Source organism: Sabethes cyaneus, chromosome 3 (assembly GCF_943734655.1).
Source record: "Sabethes cyaneus chromosome 3, idSabCyanKW18_F2, whole genome shotgun sequence".
NCBI lineage: Eukaryota > Metazoa > Arthropoda > Insecta > Diptera > Culicidae > Sabethes > Sabethes cyaneus.
The window spans coordinates 142,906,027-142,927,495 of record NC_071355.1 but is presented as its reverse complement, the minus strand read 5'-3'; the positions used below and the strand labels follow the sequence as shown (position 1 = coordinate 142,927,495).

Below are 21,469 nucleotides of genomic sequence, written 5' to 3'. Positions count from 1 at the left end.
CTTTTGCACCTTTAGAAATTTCCCACTTTTTCCACTAATTAACCGTTATGTGTACGGGAAATTTAACACCCATAAGTGTTCGGATGGGTACCCGGGTACCCACCGAAATGAAATGCTTCTAACTTTATCAATTTTCGACCGATTTTGGATCTTGAACCGTCAAAAGATTGGAAAATTTGTCTATTTTTGGAGCATGAGATTTACCAAGCCTGAGACCACGTCTGGTTCCCGTAAATCCGGATCTCCAGGACCATGTTCCGGATCCAAAACAAATGTGTACAATTGTCAATAAAACCACACAATATTGGTATCAAAATTCATGAAATCACTCCAGGAGTTGATGTTTATCCATTTTGAGTCCATTTAACGAGTTGTCTTCGGAATGGCCATTCCGGAGCAGGTTCCTGTGGGACCTTATGAGACCATTAACCTGTTTGAACTGAAACCCTAGCAATATGTATATCAAAATTCACGAAATCACTCTAGGAGTTGAGTTTTATCCATTTTGAGTCCATCTGATGATTTGTCCCCGGAATGGCCACTCCAGAGCTTCCTGTGGGGCTCTATGAGACCAGTAACATGTTTGGATAGAAACCCTAGCAATATGTATATCAAAATTCGTGAAATCACTCCAGGAATTGAAATTTATCCTTTTTGAGTTCAGTTGATGACATGTCCTCGGAATGGCCATTCCGCAACAGGTTCCTGTGGAGCCTTATGAGACCAGTAACATGTTTGGTTAGAACCCCCAGCAATATGTATGTCAAACTTCATGAAATCACTCCAGGAGTTGATTTTTATTCACTTTGAGTCCATTTGATGAGTGGTTCCCGGAATGGCCACTTCGTAGCAGATTCCCATGGGGCCCTGAGGCCACTAACATGTTTGGGTAGAAACCCTAGCAATATGTATGTCAAAATTCATGAAATCCCTCCAGGAATTGATTTTTGTCCATTTAAGTCGATTTGACGAGTTGTCCTCGGAATGGCCACTCCGGGGACAACTTGTCAGATGAACTCAAAATGGATAAAAATAAACTCCTGGCGTGATTTCATGAATTTTGACATACATATTGCTGGGGTTTCTATCCAAACATGTTAATGGTTTCATAAGGCTCCACAGGAACCTGCCGCGGAATGGCCGTTCCAAGGACATGTCATTAACTGAACTCAAAAAGGATAAATTTCAATTCCTGGAGTGATTTCACGAATTTTGATATACATATTGCTAGGGTTTCATTCAAACATGTTACTGGTCTCATAGAGCCCCACAGGAACCTGCTCCGGAGTGGCCATTCCAGGGACAGCTTATCAAATGTACTTAAAATGGATAAAACTCAACTCCTGGAGTGATTTCGTGAATTTTGATATACATATTGCTAGGGTTTTCTATCCAAATATGTTAGCGGTCCCGTAAGGCCCCACAGGAACCTGCTCCGGAGTGGCCATTCCGAAGACTATAAGTTGAATGGACTCAAAATGGATAAACATCAACTCCTGGAGTGATTTCATGAATTTTGATACCAATGTTGTGTGGTTTTATTGACAATTGTACACATTAGTTTTGGATCCGGAACATGGTCCCGGAGATCCGGATTTACGGGAACCAGACGTGGTCCCAGGCTTGGTAAGTCTCATGCTCTAAAAATAGACAAATTTTCCAATCTTTGGACGGTTTAAGATCCAAAATCGGTCAAGAATTGATAAAGTTAGAAGCATTTCATTTCGGTGGGTACCCGGGTACCCATCCGAACACTTACGGGGTAAAAAAATTCGAAGGCCCCCCCTTCGACCCCCCCTGCTGCTACAGGCAATCTGTTGATGACAAATGGTTTATTCCCACTAGTTAGGAGCATTCTACGAGTTTTAGCTGGCTGAGTTGTCGTAAACCTTGTTTTTCGAGGCTATAAAGTCTCAAAAGGTACCCGGGTACCCAGCCGAACACATAACGGTTAAGCAACACCAGTTAACCATGTAAAACCCCTTACACACGATTTAGTGCCGAATTTACATGGCCGATAATTTTATTAATAAATTATGAAGGTCAATCATTCATTTTACTGTAATTGTACCCAAACAGATGAAAATCGAATTTTAATGTTCGCCCATGTCATTTTAAGCTCCCATTCCTCCCCATTCCTTTCAGCACGCTTTTCGCATTAGCAATGAACGATGCATGTAACATGAATAATACAACAATCTTTCAACCAACTCATCAGATCTGAAACATTCACATTGCATAATAATCCCACTCACCATCGCCGACTAGGGAATGACTTAGCGTACGTGGAACTACAATGACAACCAATTTAATTGACACATTTCAGTTCAATTCTAGCATCAGGGCTAGCCAGCATTTACCGGTGCAATTTCAGAGCTACTGCACTCCGTTTTACGACATTCATTTCCTTTATTCTACTTATCTGGCATTTACTTCAACACCAACCCACAAGCCGGCCATTTACTACCGTGCGTATACGGTCCACGCGAGGGTGGTTTGTGGCCCGTGCCTCTAAAGCTCTAAACACCCAATCGCTGAGCTACCAGACACGCCATTGGACGACTGATTAAAATGCGTTCCGATCACTCAACAAACGATCTAACCATGAAATAATAACTAATAGACTTTCCCTTTGTCGGAACAGCTGCCATTCGTAGGCATATCCGCATATTTCAACTAATGGCGAGGTAGTAGTGCTATAGCAATGCACATGATTTTTGAACGGCACTTGTCGGGTTGCTCCGGCCGACCGGTATGGTGTGGTGGTGGTGACACGTTCTCAACTTCAGAATGTGAAGTAGTGTGTGAAAACTACCTTTGTTCTACCAGCTAGTTAGAGCGACAATTCTAATGTTTTATTTGTCTAAGAGAAGGTTTCATACTGTATAATATGCATCCGCTCATTTGTTTGATATAGGTTGATGTGCAAAAAATTATTGAATAATACCTAGTTCTACGTCAGTTAATTTCTTTCTTTACCAACCAATTATGCTAAGATAACATTAGAATAATGTGGCATTACAGTTTGGAGTAATGAGTGTCGAAATTTTTTCTGCATAGTTTTATGTTGAGAGTCTAGAAATCAATCGCCATAGAGTTGTATAGATATTTAAAATGAAATTAAGTAAATGAGGAAATGAGTCTTTTGCATTTGATTTTTTTTAATTGCACAATGAAACTGGGTGGCTTGGGTCTTCTTGATTGACTTCACCTCTAGGGACTCCCCAGGTGTTTCTCGATCCATCTTAGGGACCGAATGCGGGTCCTGTCCTGGTGGGATGAAAAGGAATGTTAGTCAAACACTTGTTGCTACTAAAAAACAAGGAATCCTCCGCGTCTTCATAAGCATTTTGTAAGTATGAGAAAGCTCACACTGCCCTGCTGGCTCGCTCTACGTTCTCAGGGCAATAGCGTGTTCGGGGATTTCGCTTTCGATTACTTACTGTCACGAACTAACGGTCACCAACGGATAACAAAAGAATATTCAGTGCAAAAGGAATCGGCTCTTGTAAAAATTTAACTTGAAATTACATTAAATCTATTTATTCCGGGTTTCAGGCTCCATGCTTACGCTGTGGTACCGATCATAACCATTGGCGTAGCTATACGGGATGCCGGGGGGGCCCGGCGCCCTCCAGAAATTTTCGCCAATTGGAATTTAAAAACCGGACAAGAATTCGGGACAATTGCCACTGTGTAGAACTATTTTTTTATTCACTAGACATCGCAAACGCGTAGTTGTCGTCGTCGTCAGTAGCCGTCAGTAGCCTAGTAGCCACCCCGGCTCATCCTGTTTCAAACAGCCCTCTCCATTCAACTCTATCTTGGCTAATCGTCGGCAATTTCCCAGCCGTCTCAGAAGTTGTAACTCACTTTCAACGTGATCGAGCTATCTTGTACGTTGAGCCCCTCATTCCTGGTGCCGGTGCAGTTACTGAAGAGTTGTTTTCGTCGCACTGTCGTCCGGCGTCCTTACGACTTGTCCGACCCACCGTAGCCTTCTGACTTTCGCCAGATGACGATAGGCATCTCTCCTAAAAGTACCCGTAGCTCATGAGTCATACGTGTCCGTCAATCTCCGCTTTTAGTTTGTACTTCGCCAAATATCATCCGCAGTACCTTCCGCTCGAACACGGCAAGGGCGCGTATGTCCTCCGTGAGCAGTATCACGGCTTCAAGTCCATAAATAACTACTGTTCTTCGTACGGCGGCGTATGCTTCTTGATAATAGCGTTTTGCGACGGGCAAAGTAGGCCCGACTTCCCGCTTAAATGAACCGCTGCCGCAGGATCTCCTTACTAGTGACGTTGTCTTCGGTTACCAGCAATCCTAAATACACGAACTCATCTGCCACTGTTAGTTCGTCGCCGTCAACAATTACTGTCCGTGATAGGCACGCATTTGTTTACTTTGAGCCTCTTACTTTCATGTATTTGATCTTCGACGCATTTATATTTAGCCCAACCCTCCTAGACACCGCTTTCGTCGGATCATCCCTCAAGTGCGATGTTGAATAGCATGCAAGATAAGCTGTCACCTTGTCTCAACCCTTGCCGTGTCTCAAAGGGATGCGCACGAAACACATCACTCGACCAATGTAGCTCTGATCAGTTGCGTCAGAAAACCATGTTCGTGCATTATCTGCCTTAGTTGGTCCCGATCGACTGTATCGTATGTTGCTTTGAAATCAATAAAGATGTGATGTGAGGCAAGTAGCGCTCCTGATATTTCTGCATGGTCTGTCGGGAGTGGTAAAAGCCTGGTCCGTAATTGCGCGGGCCCACATGAAGCCCGCCTGATAATTCCCTTAAAACCCTATGCTATCGGTGACAGCTGGTGTAACAGGATTATAATGATTTTTTTTAAGTGCATCCCCTAGGCCCCCTCCAGGGAAATTTGCTGGCTACGCCAATGATCACGACATGAGGGAAAACGAGAGAGGGTGTACATACCGCGACCGCTTCATGGTCGAATTGCAGGGTTTTGGCACGATGACATCTCCAAATGAATATACCAAGTTCTTTGCTTTCACCAATCGCCAGAGATATCCAGAGACAACGTCCGCCACTATACTTTCTATACTTCCACAGCAGCCTAGACGGTCGAAGAGGCCTGACGTAACTCGATCTCTTTGTTAGTTGGGCCAAAGACGAAGTACGCAATCGGTAGTTTAGAGACACATCCGCTGCAGTCCAGAAGGTAGACAAGGCATAACATTCCTCAGGTTCTTTGTATCGTATTCCACTGTAACTCCGGGGCTCATCAGTCATCACACAATACCAATTTTTCTCTACGGAACGTGACCAAATACGGTTTCACAAGCTTCTTTTGTCACGTTATCTGTGGTTTCAATGTTGGCTTTTAACTTTGTTAGCCCTTTTTGAATTTTAGTGCGGACTATTTTGCCTTTGCGTTTTTTCCAGTATATGATTGCTGTAGTGTCCTTGTACCTACCCTAATTTTGGATGTAAGGGACGAAAAACTTAAAGATACAATTTTTTACCATGCATTGGACGCATGCAGAAAGGATGTCACTGAACTGTTCGAAACTTTTCTGTCTATTGTCATGCTGTCCCATATAAATGAAATACAAATTTCCTCATGAATTTTGAACTAATCAAGCAAATGCAACCAAATTTGGCATGTGGCGGTTTTTAGAAGTAAGATTTTTTTTCTATGGTATACTGAGATCCCTTCCCTTTCTAAGAGTGGGGGGCTTCCATACAAATGAAACACAAATTTCCTCAAAACTCGAGAACTAATTAAGCAAATGGAATCAAATTTGGCATGTGGGGGTTTTGAAGGCAAGAATGTTTCAATAATGAATTAGGACCTTTGCCTTTTCTGAGAAGGGGGGATCCTATAGAAATGAAATACAAATATCCTCATAACTCGAGATCTAATCAAAGCAAATGAAACCAAATCTTGCATGTGGGGGTTTTTGGAGGCATGAATTTATTTTACAATGGTTTGAGACCCCTCATTCCTGTGGTAAGAAGATTAGGACTCTCATATAAATAAAATAGAAATTTTTGCGTATGTGCCATATTTTCTGCTATGTAACAAGCGGTAAGCTGTGAAAGTAAACTAGTAAAACCTTCTCGTAGTAAAAAACAGTGAATTGACGCCGCTAACTTACGTGCCTGTTGCCATTCATGTCAAAAGAGAAGCACATTCGAATGGCACGTCATATTTGCGATGAACGTGCTTTGACTTTAATGTTATTTGTAACCAATGGTCCTTTTAAAGGCCACAAGTGAGTTGAAGTAAGATTATTGAAACATGTCAAGCTACGCATAAGCATATTTATTACAATAATCTGTGGGCTGGTCATTCATTACTATTTCAACCTTTATGATGCACACAAATGATGTTTAATAGAAATCTCTATGTCTCTATGGTTGCAGGCGTTGTACTTATGAACCGCCGTCCACGTATTTTCAAAGCCACCATTGCATTCAATGAAGAAATGAATCTAAATATTTCGTTTTTCTCTTTTAAACAGTCACTTAAACAATGGCACTCACAGATTCTTATAAATATACATATGCCAGAAATGCAGTCAACATTAATCTTTGATCTAATGATCTGCTATAGTCCTACGTCACCCTTTCGTACAACCCTTAGGGCTATATACCTTGTAGTTTTTCTCTCGCAAATTATCGTCGCCTAATTAGAGGGTTTCCTTTTACGTTAGTAGTGTTAGTATAACTTGACCTATGTTAAACAAAAATAACAAAATATAAACTACAAAAATTTTAACAAATTCACGACGATGTTTAAGAGCCGATTAAATACAAAACAAAATATTTACAAACTTGAGAACTAGGTATAAGCTAAGCTGGAATATCCTTTCATTGTGCCGATCATTCTAAAAGTGATCGGTAACAATTTCGAGAAAAGAATTGCCGTGAATAGAAGGAGAGAGCTGGATATCTCTCTTAATGGATAATGTAATCTGCTGGATTTATCTTAATGGATAATGTAATCTGTCGAAAACTACGCGCGATTTCGGTGTAGTTTCAATAAAACGCCCGCGAAGCCTCTTAGCACCGACTGACTCGAATATTCGATTATTTCAATCGAGTACAACCTACAGATATCGTAAACTGCTTCGTCTATCCCAGTAAATGAGTTACTTATTTATGTCGGCACACCATGTGTTGTCTTAAAATTTCATTGAGACATATTGGAGACATGTGTCTCTTCTTTTGTAACCCCAAAATATTGGTAGCGAAAGTTATCAAACATTGTTTTTGCATCAGTATAAAGAACAGTATAGTATCACTAAATTACGCGCGCGGGACTGTGGTATCAGCGGTAGTTTATTGCATCAACAACGAGAACTATTTGAGAACGAGAACGAATTCGAAGGCCGCCCGCCCGAAACAATATGACATCTCCATAGAACCGAATGCGTGGTGACAAAAGCAAAAACTATCCACGCAACTACCACGAACTATAATATCAACACATTTTAATTAATACAGTATGGCATAACACACAAATGAAAATTCAAATACTTCTCTCAGGGTCCTAATAAATCCTAATACTGGTGTCAGGATTTTTTTCAATTCCTCTTCGATCCAATAAGAATAAAATACAACCAGTATGAGACTGCGCTTCAAGTGACTGTGCTCTCACATACACAAACTAACGCACTTTTCTTGGAAAGCCGTACTGTATTGTTCAACATAAAATACTAGAATCTGGCACTATTTGCATCGGAAATCACGATATTTGACCATCAATAGGCAACAATGGCTCTCTATTCATTTTAATTTATAAAATTTTAACTGCATTTGATTACTAATGCTTTAAAATTGACATTCACAACAAACGAGGGTCCATTATACGGATAGCAATTCCAAAAATGGTGGACCCTTTCCAAGCAAAATACACTAGAATTCCTATAACGCTAGTTATCCTATTGTAATCCACAAGGGCCCATACAACGAGAACGGACATTCCGAGCTGTAATTTACCGTAAGCTAGAGCCTGTTATCATTCGCTTCAATTTATGCAAAGGTTCACCAAATTAAAAGTATTGTTCAACACGACTAAACGTTCTAGTACACGATGCAATCGGTTAATTGCGGCCAAATTCAGTGCGATGAAAGCGGTTGGCCGGCAGTGAGGATGGTCGCAGGGTCCTTTGTACTGCGCCAAAAATCCACTAACGAAAGTATTTGCGGTGAATAAATATTGCCGTGTAACAGTTTTGCCCCAAATAAGGTTTGTTGAATTTGGCGTCGACGTTCCAATATAGCAAGCTACAGGGATCGGGACACGGATGTCAGTTTTCCAGGTCGCGCCAATGTAAACTACGCAGGGTGAATCATGTGAACTTCCTCTGCACTCGTTCAATCCAGTACTTACTTACTTAGGTGGCTTGCTGTCCTAAGACAAACCTGTTGAACAAAGTTTTTCCATGTAACCTGGTTGAGGGCTCCAATTCCTCGGACACCGAGTACTCTCCGCCAGATCTCGCTCCACCTGGTCTAACCATCTTGCTCGCTGCGCACCTGGTCGTCTGGTTCCTACCGGATTTGAGGCGAACACCATCTTTATAGGGTAGTTGTCCGGCATTCTTGCAACATGCCCTGCCCATCGTATCCGTCCAGCTTTAGTCACCTTCTGGATACTGGGTTCGCCATAGAGCTGTGCGAGTTCATGGTTCATCCTCCGCCTCCATACTCCGTTCTCCTGTACGCCGCCGAAGATCGTTCTTAGCACTCGTCGTTCGAAAGCTCCGAGCACTCGCAGGTCCTCCTCGAGCATTGTCCATGTTTCATGCCCGTAGAGAACAACCGGTCTAATTAGCGTCTTGTACAGGGTGCACTTTGTACGGGGACTTAGTCTGCTCGACCGCAATTGCTTGTGGAGCCCATAGTAAGTAACTTCTCGTTCAATCCAGAGGTTTCAATAGAGGTGATGTGGAGTTCAAATGCATGCATATATTTTTGAGAATAGTGCTCTAGAATAAAAATATCGTTCATTTTTTGCAATAAATCATAACTGGCGAGTCGCTTTTGAGATTATCGTTGTGCGGTACCTGGTCAATTTTGTAGTCAAAAACTATAGGCGATTTGATTCGGAGCAACGTCTTAGGGTACCGCCAGAGTGCAAGCGACATGCGACGCGACGCGACATTTCTTGCTGTAGTTATACGCGCAGCCCTTTTGCGCCCGAAGCAAGGCTGTGTATTTAGCAACATGAGAGCGAAGTCGAGTCGCGTTTACTCTGTACGCGGCCTCAACCTCGCATTTGGAGACGCTGATAGTCAAGCTATTCACTCTGCACCAATTTACAAACATACCTGTCCAAGTTGCTGAAGTAGAAGTTGAAGACAATCCTCGATGAAACGAATCGTCAAGAAGATTTCAAAATCGCCAGTATAAACCAATCTGCAACCTCTTTCAAGGGCAGAGTGGTCCTAATTTACTGCCTTGCGGCACACCAGAGCCAAGTCACCAGACCTTGTCGCACAAATACGAACGTAACCATGTGACAAACTGTTGCGACAAACACTCGATCGTTTTATTTTATTAAGCAGTATGCGATGATTGATGAAATTGAAGGCAGCTTTCAACTCAGTATATGTCACGTCTACTTGCACTTTGTGCTCCATTTCACTAATGCAATTAGAAGTGAAGTCAAGTCGGTTCGTCGTCACGGAGCAACCAGCCGCGAATCTATGTTGGTTAGAAGAGTGTTAGTGCATTGAAGACATTTCATCATGGTGTAGGTGGAATCGAAAATCGACCAATCGTGATCAAGTATGATGTAAATTTCCAAAAACAAATCCCATTGTTCGGTGTGGTTGGGTTTTATAGTTTGACATCCATTACTGATTTTTCGTTACAAATACTACTAAATGTCTCTTTCTTCTCCTTCACCCTACCGTCTGAAAGCCCCATTTTTGGATCTCTGATCACCGCCGACAATAATATGAGTAAAGAGATTCAACTACGCATCCATGTTGGAAATCGAGCCTACTTTTCCCTCTGCAAGACGCTTTAATTAAGGAGCATACACCGCTGACGATGTACAAAACACTAATCAGACCGGTAATCTACTTCCGACTTGAGACAGTAGCTTTGCTGACTCTAACAGCCTCTCCCAGGCGAGTTTCGAACATACGACGACTGACTTATTAGGCCAACAGGGAGCGTAATATATTACAATAACGATATTAAATGAACAACAAGATACGTCTAACTTTTTTGGAGCAAAATTTATTGTTAATACCTAATAAACCTACATTTAAAAAAATTATTTTGCAAGTTTTTGTGAATTTAATTGATGAGCGTGCACATATTTCTTCTTTCGGATTTGTTGTTTCTCCTTCTTATTTCGTATAGTTGTAAACAGTATATATTCTCTTCTTGTATTATAATACATGTATTTTGTTGCATATAAATCAATCAAGTCAAATAAACATACCTATAATCTGGCATTCTCAATCAAGCATATCGTTAAAATAGCATAATACAATAAATTAATTTTACGAAGTTTACGAGCAACCGGACATCGATCCAAACAGGATCCTTGATTTTGTCTTTCCCTCAATTTATTGGTTCAGTCGTTCACCCATGATCCAACGCCAAAGACTGTCATACCGGGCTACTTTGTACAGGTAGATCTACTATCGTTACGCATTGATGCAATTATTGTTTAAACATTAACGTAGGTATTTGTCTGAGATAGCAAATCTTCTGGATGCCTAGATTTTTTTGTATGATAAACTGTCTACTTAATTTAAAGACCATCATAATTTGGCATGCACTAGAACGATGTGTTTAAAATTTTGTTTGTGGGCAAAGCAGCCCAGCACAGCGGTACTATTTTATAGCGGCAAAGTGCAGATTGTCGTTCATCCACAAAGCACGTAAGAAATAACGGAAACACCAATCGAAATGACGCAACTACGTGTTTCCACAACAATATTTAAACTCAACGTGCCACAGCCGGAGTTCAAATCGGCATCAAAAGCGCGTATTTAAAACGATTACAATTGATCATTATCGAAAGTGATTCCGGCGCGAATCGGCGGCGGCGGCGGCGACGATGCGAAAAAGGAGACCAGAAAACCGAGACGCCTAGCTAGCTATATAAATGCGACCCGAAGCAAACTCGTTCGAAACGGAGTTCCGCAAATAAGGCGGCGTAGGCCAACGACGTCATCGGCAGCCGGTTCCTTTGGGCCGGTTTGAGCGATAGCGGTAGATGGGTGTACGATGTATACAACCTTTACAGCACGCCGAAAAGCCTTGGCAAATGTCGCTACACGGTATCGAATGAAACATGAGCTCGGTCATTCTACCTATTTTTACGTCATATTGACTCATTTGTGTTCCATGCCACTCTTTAACGCACACAACCAGCAGCGGCTTGATCGCGCGCATTGGATTGTATGGCGGCGCATTATGCATGGGGCATAGATGTTCGCAACAGAATGACAAAACTCTGAAATTTTTGTGTTAGGGTAATTAAGTTCACTGAACCTCGTTGGGGTCAATGAAATTTAAATATATGTTTATATTACTAAAAATAATTTTTCTTAGACTTGTTCCACAGATCAAATCATTATGCATTTTTGCATTATCGTTGGCATTCGATTTATACAAAAATTGTACGTCAACTGGTTTAAGATAAAATGCAAGTCTCAACCAACATTTATAAGGGTCAATAAGCCAAACATAAACAAACCTAGTGTAAGTTAGTTTTTGCTAGACTAGCATAGAAACCCCAGCTCTCATCTGGTGTGTTTACATTTGGTTGATTCACCATTCGTCGAAAAGTATTTTATAAAATATGTATATTTCGTCCTTCGCAAAAATTATATTTTTAGTATTTATATATTTTATTTTTTAAATCTCGCCTTAATAGCTAAAAAGATTTTATATTTTTGCGGATTTCAATAGTTGCCCAAATCGTGTTGGCCAGTGTGCTAGCTAGGGCATTGGTTGGTATTTCCGGCATGCTTCTAATTATTGGGCCTACTCTGTTTCTATGTCACCTGTATCTACCTGAAGGACCAATTTATCACCACGAAACGAATGTGCAAACACAATAGAGTATATTTGTAAGAATTAGTGATCATTTTCCCCCTAGGATGCGGAGAACACAGGGTAGGCCCAAAATAAAAACAGGCTGAAGCATTAGTGCCGCAACCCTATATTGAATTAACGTAGAGCGCTAATTTGTTTTGTACACTGATTTACTGAAAAGAAAATGATAAAATTAATATTTGGAATTGTTTTGGGGGTAAAACGTCCAATACGTTAACATAAATCATAATCAGTTGAACAGTTTTTTTTTCATCTGGTGGTAATCGTAAGATCGAGTTTCTGCTGGGAAAGGCTGTTAGAGTCTATAGGATCGTAACACTGACTGGCCCAACAATTGTACTTGTACTCTAACATCTGGCTGCGAAGTCTCTTAAATAAAAACAGAAGGTGAAGTTTCGAAAGCAGAATGTAACACCTGGCTTTGCTTTGTTAGGCTTTAACAGTTAAAAAAGTAATATTGCTATACATTTCTTTTAGCAATATATTTGCATAAGTAACCACAGACGCATTATTTAAATATCTAATTTTTATTTTTTCAATCATTCCAGATAATCCTGGCAGATCATCTGCTATAAAACTGTAAGTATCGTAACAAAGAAATTGCAACCCACAGCATTCTACATTTATAAATATTCCTACACATCCAAAGTTCTGTTTCTCCTTGAGTTGTCTTCTTTCCCACGCACGAACCGGATCATTTTATTTGTGGCGAATTGATCGTACCTAATTTAATAACCACTTCGTTAATTAGTTAATTAGGTCTCCGGGGTTTTTCTGAAACTGGCTTACCGTAAAGCATACATGTAAATATTAAGCCGTCATCATTGCCATCATCATCATCATCACTATAATAACATATTTCATAGCAAACTAAGCGCGGAAACAAAAGCCTCGAAAGCATCATTTCCAGTAAAACAGCGTTGGTGGTGAATGTTGTTCCTCGTTCATGGCCCAAAATGTAAACTACGTGAAACGGAAAAACAATTATGAGCACTAGGTACGGATAATTAATGTAACGTATAATGCAACGATTTAAATGAGCGTTGTACCTATGTAGCGTACTGACCACTTAAAACATGTTATTTCGCATGACAATAAGGTTAACTCTACTGTATGAAATTTCAATGACTTGGTTTTATCGTTTGAAAAACAGATTGTCCAGTGATTAGTTAGTTGAGAACTGAGCCTATTGAAACCTTAGTTAAATAAAAAATATATAAAATATAAGTACCAGTATTCAAATATTTAATTTGCGTTACCTCATAGCCTGTGTTGATACAGAGATTATCTAATTTGCCTCCTGTAAAATTCGCGTAATATGTTAACGGGAAACTAGCAGTCATTAAGTTTTCGTCGGAGAGCTCAATTTTGGAAGCAGTTTTTGGACCCAAAAGCGGGCTTCTGTTTGTAAAAATACTAATGCTGCATTCTTCTTGCCAATCTGAACACAGCGAATAGATTTTCATGAACAGAATTTTTGTTTCAAACAAAAAAACTGCTTTTAAAATTGACAGAATCGATGACTGCTAATTTCACCTTAAGTGCATAACTAAGTTCTCTAACTAAGTTTGGTTTTCTAGCTACCTATTGATTTGTAACCCAATCCTCCTTGCCTCCGTCTTAAGTCTGGCGTAGACTGCCTCCGCCGTCCCAAGGTTTCTGGTAATTATAACGAGGTCGTCTACGAAGGCTAGGAGTAGGTTACTCTTGTTTCGATACCCGCTCGCCAGATTACACCTTCAATAGCAATGTTCCAATGTTGAATAACAAACAGGACAGTCCATCCGCTTACCGCAACCCTCTGTGAAATTCGCAAGAACCCGCAAGTGTCCCCGAAACACGCACGTAACACATCCCTCGCTCCAAGGAAGCTCTGATCAGCCCCGCCAGTTTGTCCGCGAAACCGACCGAAACCGATATTTGCTATATTTCTTAACAATAATTCATCTGACAACAGCATCCTATTGGCTCATTTTATCCGTAATCGGTTCTTCTGAAGTCCGGTTGAAGAAATTCTGCCTGCGGAGGGCATGCGGAGCAGCATTTATGTTAATTTGAGCGAGGATATTTGGAGAGTCCAATTCGCCCAGCAAAACTTTCCTGACGAAGAGTGAACTGCTTCTAGTCTGGAAGATCAAATTCCAGTGTAAGGACTCCAAATTGCAGCTACGTATTCTAAGATAGGCCGTACAATAGAATAGTACAAAGCACGTAAACAGTGCGTATCTTTGAACTCTTTATCCAATCGAAATATAAAGCCCAAATTCTGATTGGCCTTGGGTATAATATAGGAGTAGTTGAGATTCGAGTCGAGTAGCACTCCTAGATCTTTAACAGCATGTACCCTTTCCAAGCGCTCGTTGTGATATGATAGCTCCTTGATAACTTGATAACTCCAGAGCGTCGCTCCCGCCAACGTTTGTTAATCCTAACTGTTGGACATAGAACAGTCAGCGTTTGGTCAAAACCATACACTGGAGAAGTGTTTTAGTCTGTTGAATTGGATAAGGATTGGAAGAATTTGGATGTGTTTGATTTTCATGTTAGTAGACATTGTTTTAAAAGTAGTGTAAGACAATTACATTAGATATATTTCATATATTTAGAGAAACTTTTTGTAGTTTTTGAGATTGTAAATAAAACATAGTATGTGAAAACAAAAAGAAAGAACACGTGCAGACGAGAAATAAAATGTTGTCTTTATGATACTTCTTAAGTTCTCTAAACGTATATCAGCAATACGAAAAAATGTTTTAATACAATGTTTAGTTTATGATAAAAGCTTAATTGGCCTAACGTCTTACGACAAGGCCTGCACAGTATAATTACTCCATCTATTTCGGTCCTTAGCAGCTGGTCTCCAGTTCCGCGGGCACCCAGCGCTCGCCATCGCCCGATCTTGCTCCACCTGGTCTTGCCACCTTGCTCGCTGTGCCCCTCTTCGTCTTGTTCCTACCGAATTCGATGCGAAAACCATTTTTGCAGGACAGTTATCCGGCATTCTAGCAACATGTCCTGCCCAACGTATCCGTCCAGCTTTAATCACTTTCTGAATACTTTGTTCACCGTAGAGACGCGTGAGCTCGTGGTTCATTCTTCGCCTCCATACGCCGTTCTCTTGCACTCCGCCAAAGATGATTCTTAGCACCCGCATTAGCATAGTAGTGAAATTGGAATTCTAAACCAGAACAGTGTCAGTTTGCTCTGCGTAATCCAAAGCCAAAACAATTTTTTTCCATTTGTGGTTAATTTCAACCTTTCAAAATATATCAATACTAGCTGACCCGACAAACTTCGTATTGCTACAAATTAACCTGTGTTGTACATAAATCATGAATCTCGGATGATATTTGTCACAATCTCGAGTTTTGCAAGTTTCTGAGGAGTTCAACCTTAGATGATTCATTTTGGCAGTTACGTAACTATGAAAGCATCCCAGGTAACCAATAAGCATCACCAATGCTATTCAAATGTAGGCCAATAAGCATTTAAGTCGTCTTAAATGCTACTTAAATGCTATTTTGGCAAAATATACAGCTACTTTACTGATAACCTTCTTATAGTGCTGACAATGCTAATTTACAGCTAATTACACGAAGAATTTGAATACAATTTTGGATGCCAATTTACAACACCTATGCAGTCAAAAAGCTAATATACAACAACGTAGAAACAACGCAGTAGAAAATGCCAGATATACTGATTTGCTGCTTATGTTAATGCTTATTAGTTACCAGGAATGGGTAGTTTAATATACAAATTTGCAATTTTTCCTCACAGTAAAATACAAAACAACTCCCCTGTCCCATCATTACATAGCCAGAAAGCGGATAGTAATATTCGCCATGATTGTACAACATTTCGCCGAATATCATTTTACGAAAAACCTTAAGCCGAATGTACCATTTCACGGAGAACTTTTTTGTGGAAAGTACCATTTCGCGATCCTCTCCTTACTCGCTATCGCTCGTGCCAGGAAACCCAGGTAGACCTAGGAAAACAAATAAACCTACACAGTAGTAATTTCTGCGGGGAATTGCCTCCCCCCAGTGGGCGGTGCTTCCGACGGCGGGTCACCGGCAACACTCGCGGCCGTCTCGTCCTGAATGATCTAGTGTTACTTTAGATAGTTTTTGTGGTCTTGTTATTCACTAATGTTTTATGGAAGAGTCTCGAATTTCTCGAGTTCGATTAGTTTTTGAGTTTCGCAAAAATTTCTGTTTTATTTGTATGAGAGTCCATATCCCCCTACCACAGGGGTGAGAGGTCTCTATCATAAAATAAATTCAAGACTCTAAAATCTCCCACATGCCAAATTTGGTTCTATTTGTTTGATTAGTTCTCAAATTATAAAGAAATTTGAATTTCATTTGTATGGGAGCCCCCCCTCCTAAACAGGGGAGGTGTCTTAATTCATCATAGAAAAAATCTCTGCTACCTAAAAACCCCACATGCCAAATTTGGTTCCATTTACTTGATTATTTCTCGAGATATAAGGAAATTTTCATTTCATTTGTATGGAAGCCCACCCTATTAAAGGGGAGATGAGTCATAACTCGCTTTTTAAAGAGGAGAGGGGTCTCAATTCACCATAGAAAAAAATCTTGCGTCCAAAACCACTTACATGTCAAATTTGGTTCCATTTGCTTGATTAGTTCTAGAGTTATGAGGAAATTGGTTTTCATTTGTATAGGAGCCCCCCCCTACTAAAGTGGGAAGGGGTTCTAATTCACCATAGAAAATACTCTTGCCTACAAAAACACCCGCATGCCAAATATGGTTGCATTTGCTTGATTAGTTCTCGAATAATGAGGAAATTTGTATTTCATTTGTGTAGAAGCCCCCCTCTTAAAATGGGGAGGGGTCCTAATTCACCATAGAAAATATTTTTGCCTCCAAAAACCTCCACATGCCAAATTTTGTTCCATTTGCTTGATTAGTTCTCGAGTTATGAGGAAATTTGTATTTCGTTTGTACAGGAGCCCCCCTCTTAAAGTGGGGAGGGGTCCCAATTCACCATAGAAAATATTCTTGCCCTCGAAAACTTTCACATGCCAAATTTTGTTACACTTGCTTGATTAGTTCTCGAGCTATGGGGAAATTTGTATTTCATTTATATAGGAGCCCCCCCTCCTAAAGTGGGGAGGGGTCCCAATTCATCATAGAAAAAATTTTGTCTCCAAAACACCCACATGCCAAATTTGGTTCCATTTGCTTGATTAGTTCTCGAGTTATGAGGAAATTTGGATTTCATTTGTATGGAAGCCCCCCCTCTTAAAGGGGAGAGGAGTCTTAATTCTTCGTCTAAAGAGTGGAGGGGTCCCAATTTACCATAGAATAAATTCTTGTCACCAAAAACACCCACATGCCAAATTTTGTTCTATTTGCTTGATTAGTTCTCGAGTTATGCAGAAATTTGTGTTTTATTTGTATGGGAGCCCCACCTCTTAGTTGGGGGAGGGGTCTCTACCCAACACTAAAACCTTTCCTGGCCCGAAAAACCTCTACTTGCAAATTTTCACGCCTATTGGTTCAGTAGTTTTTGATTCTATGAGGAACATCCCGACAGACAAACAGACAGAAATCCATTTTTATATATAAGACTAGCTGACCCGACAAACTTCGTATTGCCACAAATTAACCTGTGTTGTACATAAATCATGAATCTCGGATGATCTTTGTCACAATCTCGAGTTTTGCAAGCCCCCCAGTGGGCGGCGCTTCCGATGGCGGGTCACCGGCAACACTCGCGACCGTCTCGTCCTGAATGATCTAGTGTTACTATAGATAGTTTTTGTGGTCTTGTATTGACTAATGTTTTATGGAAGAGTCACGAATTTCTCGAGTTCGATTAGTTTTTGAGTTTCGCAAAAATTTCTGTTTTATTTGTATGAGAGTCCATCCCCCTACCACAGGGGTGAGAGGTCTCTAACTATCGTTAAATAAATTCAAGACTCCAAAATCTCCCACTTGCCAATTTTGGTTCCATTTGCTTGATTAGTTCTCAAGTTATAAGGAAATTTGAATTTCATTTGTATGGGAGCTCCCCTCTTAAAAGGAGAAGGGGTCGTAATTCACCATAGAAAAAATTTCTGCCATCTAAAACTCCCACATGCCAAATTTGGTTCCATTTGATTGATTAGTTCTCGAGATAAGAGGAAATTTGCATTTCATTTGTATGGAAGCCCACCCTCTTAAACGGGAGATGGGTCATAACTCGCTTTCTAAAGAAGAGAGGGGTCTCAATTCACCATAGAAAAAAATCTTGCATCCAAAACCACTTACATGTCAAATTTGGTTCCATTTGCTTGATTAGTTCTCGAGTTATTAGGAAATTTGTTTTTCATTTGTATAGGAGCCCCCCCTCCTAAAGTGGGTAGGGGTCCCAATTCATCATAGAAAAAATTTTTGTCTCCAAAAACACCCACGTGCCAAATTTGGTTCCATTTGCTTGATTAGTTCTCGAGTTGTGAGGAAATTTGTATTTCGTTTGTATAGGAACCCCCCCTCTTAAAGTTGGGAGGGGTCCTAATTCATCATAGAAAATATTCTTGCCCTCGAAAACTTTCACATGCCAGATTTTGTTTCATTTGCTTGATTAGCTCTCGAGTTATGAGGAAATTTTTACTTCATTTGTATAGGAGCCCTCCTCCTAAAGTGTGGAGGGGTCCCAGTTCATCATAGAAAAAAATTTTGTCTCCAAAAACACCCACGTGTCAAATTTGGTTCCATTTGCATGATTAGTTCTCGAGTTATGAGGAAATTTGTATTTCGTTTGTATAGGAGCCCCCCCTCTTAAAGTGGGGAGGGGTTCTAATTCACCATAGAAAATATTCATGCCCTAGAAAACTTTTACATGCCAAATTTGGTTCCATTTGCTTGATTAGTTTTTCAGTTATGAGGAAATTTGTATTTCATGTGTATAGGATCCCCCCCTCCTAAAACGGGGAGGGGTCCCAATTCATCATAGAAAAAATTTTTGTCGCCAAGAACACCCACATGCCAAATTTGGTTCCATTTGCTTAATTACTTCTCGAGTTATGAGGAAATTTGTATTTCGTCTGTATAGGAGCCCCCCCTCTTAAAGTGGGGAGGGGTCCTTATTTACCATAGAAAATATTCTTGCCCTCGAAAACTTTCACATGCCAAATTTTGTTCCATTTGCTTGATTAGTTTTTCAGTTATGAGGAAATTTGTATTTCATGTGTATAGGATCCCCCCCTCCTAAAACGGGGAGGGGTCCCAATTCATCATAGAAAAAATTTTTGTCGCCAAGAACACCCACATGCCAAATTTGGTTCCATTTGCTTAATTACTTCTCAAGTTATGAGGAAAACTGTGTTTCTTTGGTACAGGAGCCCCCCCCCTCTTAAAGTGGGGAGGGGTCCTAATTTACCATAGAAAATATCCTTGCCCTCGAAAACCTTCACATGCCAAATTTGGTTCCATTTGCTTGATTAGTTCTCGAGTTATGAGGAAATTTGTATGGAAGCCCCCCCTTTTAAAGAGGAGAGGAGTTATAATTCTCCTTATACAGAGGGGAGGGGTCTCAATTTACCATAGAATAAATTCTTGTCACCGAAAACACCCACATGCCAAATTTTTTTCTATTTGCTTGATTAGTTGTCGAGTTATGCAGAAATTTGTGTTTCATTTGTATAGGAGCCCCCCCTCTTAGTGGGGGGAGGGGTTTCTAACCATCACTAAAACCTTTCCTGGCCCCAAAAAACTTCTACATGCATATTTTCATGCCGATTGGTTCAGTAGTTTTCGATTCTATAAGGAATATACGGACAGACAGACAGACAGACAAACAGACAGACAGACAGACAGACAGACAGACAGAAATCCTTCTTTATAGGTATAGATTATCAAAGTCTTGTGTAAAATATTGTGTAAAACGACATTTGATAAATTTGACATCTTGTTGTATAAGGTCTATACTTTCATCTGTTTATAAACTTCAAAGCAGGGTATGATTCAATTGAACGTGTTAATCTAAATATAGCGGATTAAAACAGAGTAAGCTCTTCGAAACATACCGTATTTTTGCATATAAGTAAGCTTACAGTCCAACTGGTTGCTCCTTGCTCGAAATATATCGCAATTTGTTACAAATAATCAGAGAATCAAATCAAAAATCATGAAAGCACAACAGAGAAAGATATTGGCGCTACTTCAAAATATTGCGACAATATATGATGAAAGTTTATCACTACTGCATGGAAGTTGGCATGGCATGCATGGAGGACGACTGTTTATCATACATAAACAGTTGTTTCATGACAACCATGTTGTTGCTTGCGAAAAAATTACACTGCTGTATGCAATACGTTTTGTACGCAACAAAAGCAATCCTAATCATGTCATACTGTGTCGACAGCTGCGTTACCAATGTAACGTTGGTAACTAACCAGTGGTAAGCATTGTACACCAGACTTTGGGTCAATGCAAGTAAATCTTTTTGCTGTTTGTCCCTTTTGTTTCAAATTATTGATAAAGTATTGTCTTCAACCAGTCGATTTGCGCCAAACACATATTTTATTGTATACCTGCAACACTAACAACAAGCGCTTGTAAGAGCGAGTGTGTATCAAAATGCATTTTCACCGAAGGTTATTTTGCTCACTGATGTGAAGGAACAATTCTTTGTCCTGTCAATTTATTGTCGCGATACATTTTGGTTGCTATGGCTGTTTGTTTTATAGACAGAGTATAACTCGCTTATCGCTTTTCATTTTTGTCGGTTATTTCTGCGTTTGAACAATGATATTTTGATTCCCTACAAATAATAGTCACCTTTGGAATAAATGAATGTAGCTGAATATCTCTTACCTTCATTTCAGATATGAACCGACCAGTTTAATTATCAGAACTACAGCTGTCCCCCGAAGAAGGCGGTCGGTGGTGGTGTACGCCCACGGCGATTTCTTAGTTGTCCATTAATCAATAAAGTTGATTTTTGGTACATTGTTAATATTTGGTATAATCTAGTTAACTACCAAAAACCAACTTTATTGGCTAATGGACAGCTGAGATATCGCGATCGGCGTACGGCACCACCCATCGCTTTATTCGGAGGATTCCTGTAAATCTTCCAAGCAAACTTCAAACTTCATTGAGTCGTTCAGTAACTGAGTCAACGTAAATTGATAGTTTTTTATTTAAAAAAAACATAAGTATAAACGTCCTGTCGAGAACTTGACGCTTCTTTATCGACAGACTTCTCTGCTGGCTATTAGAGTACAGGACAGTTACGGGGCTAGTGCAACGATCCTACTGATTCTATCTAACAGCACCGCTTAGCCGAGACTCAAATATACGACGACTGGTTTGTTAGACCGGAATCGTATCTCGAAGCTAACTGGGCGGTCCTGTTATCCAATACATATTCG

The 21,469-nt window shown here is 40.2% G+C and overlaps 1 protein-coding gene across 8 annotated transcripts in view; it reads left to right on the top strand.

The window, feature by feature from the left end:
• Nucleotides 1-21,469, top strand: part of LOC128744759 (dual oxidase maturation factor 1) — an 80,031-nt gene that overhangs the window by 42,860 nt on the left and 15,702 nt on the right. For all 8 annotated transcript variants that reach the window (XM_053841983.1, XM_053841979.1, XM_053841982.1 and 5 more), the window contains exon 3: nt 12,623-12,653. The gene's annotated coding sequence lies outside the window, so the exon portion shown is untranslated. The remainder of the gene's footprint in view (nt 1-12,622; nt 12,654-21,469) is intronic.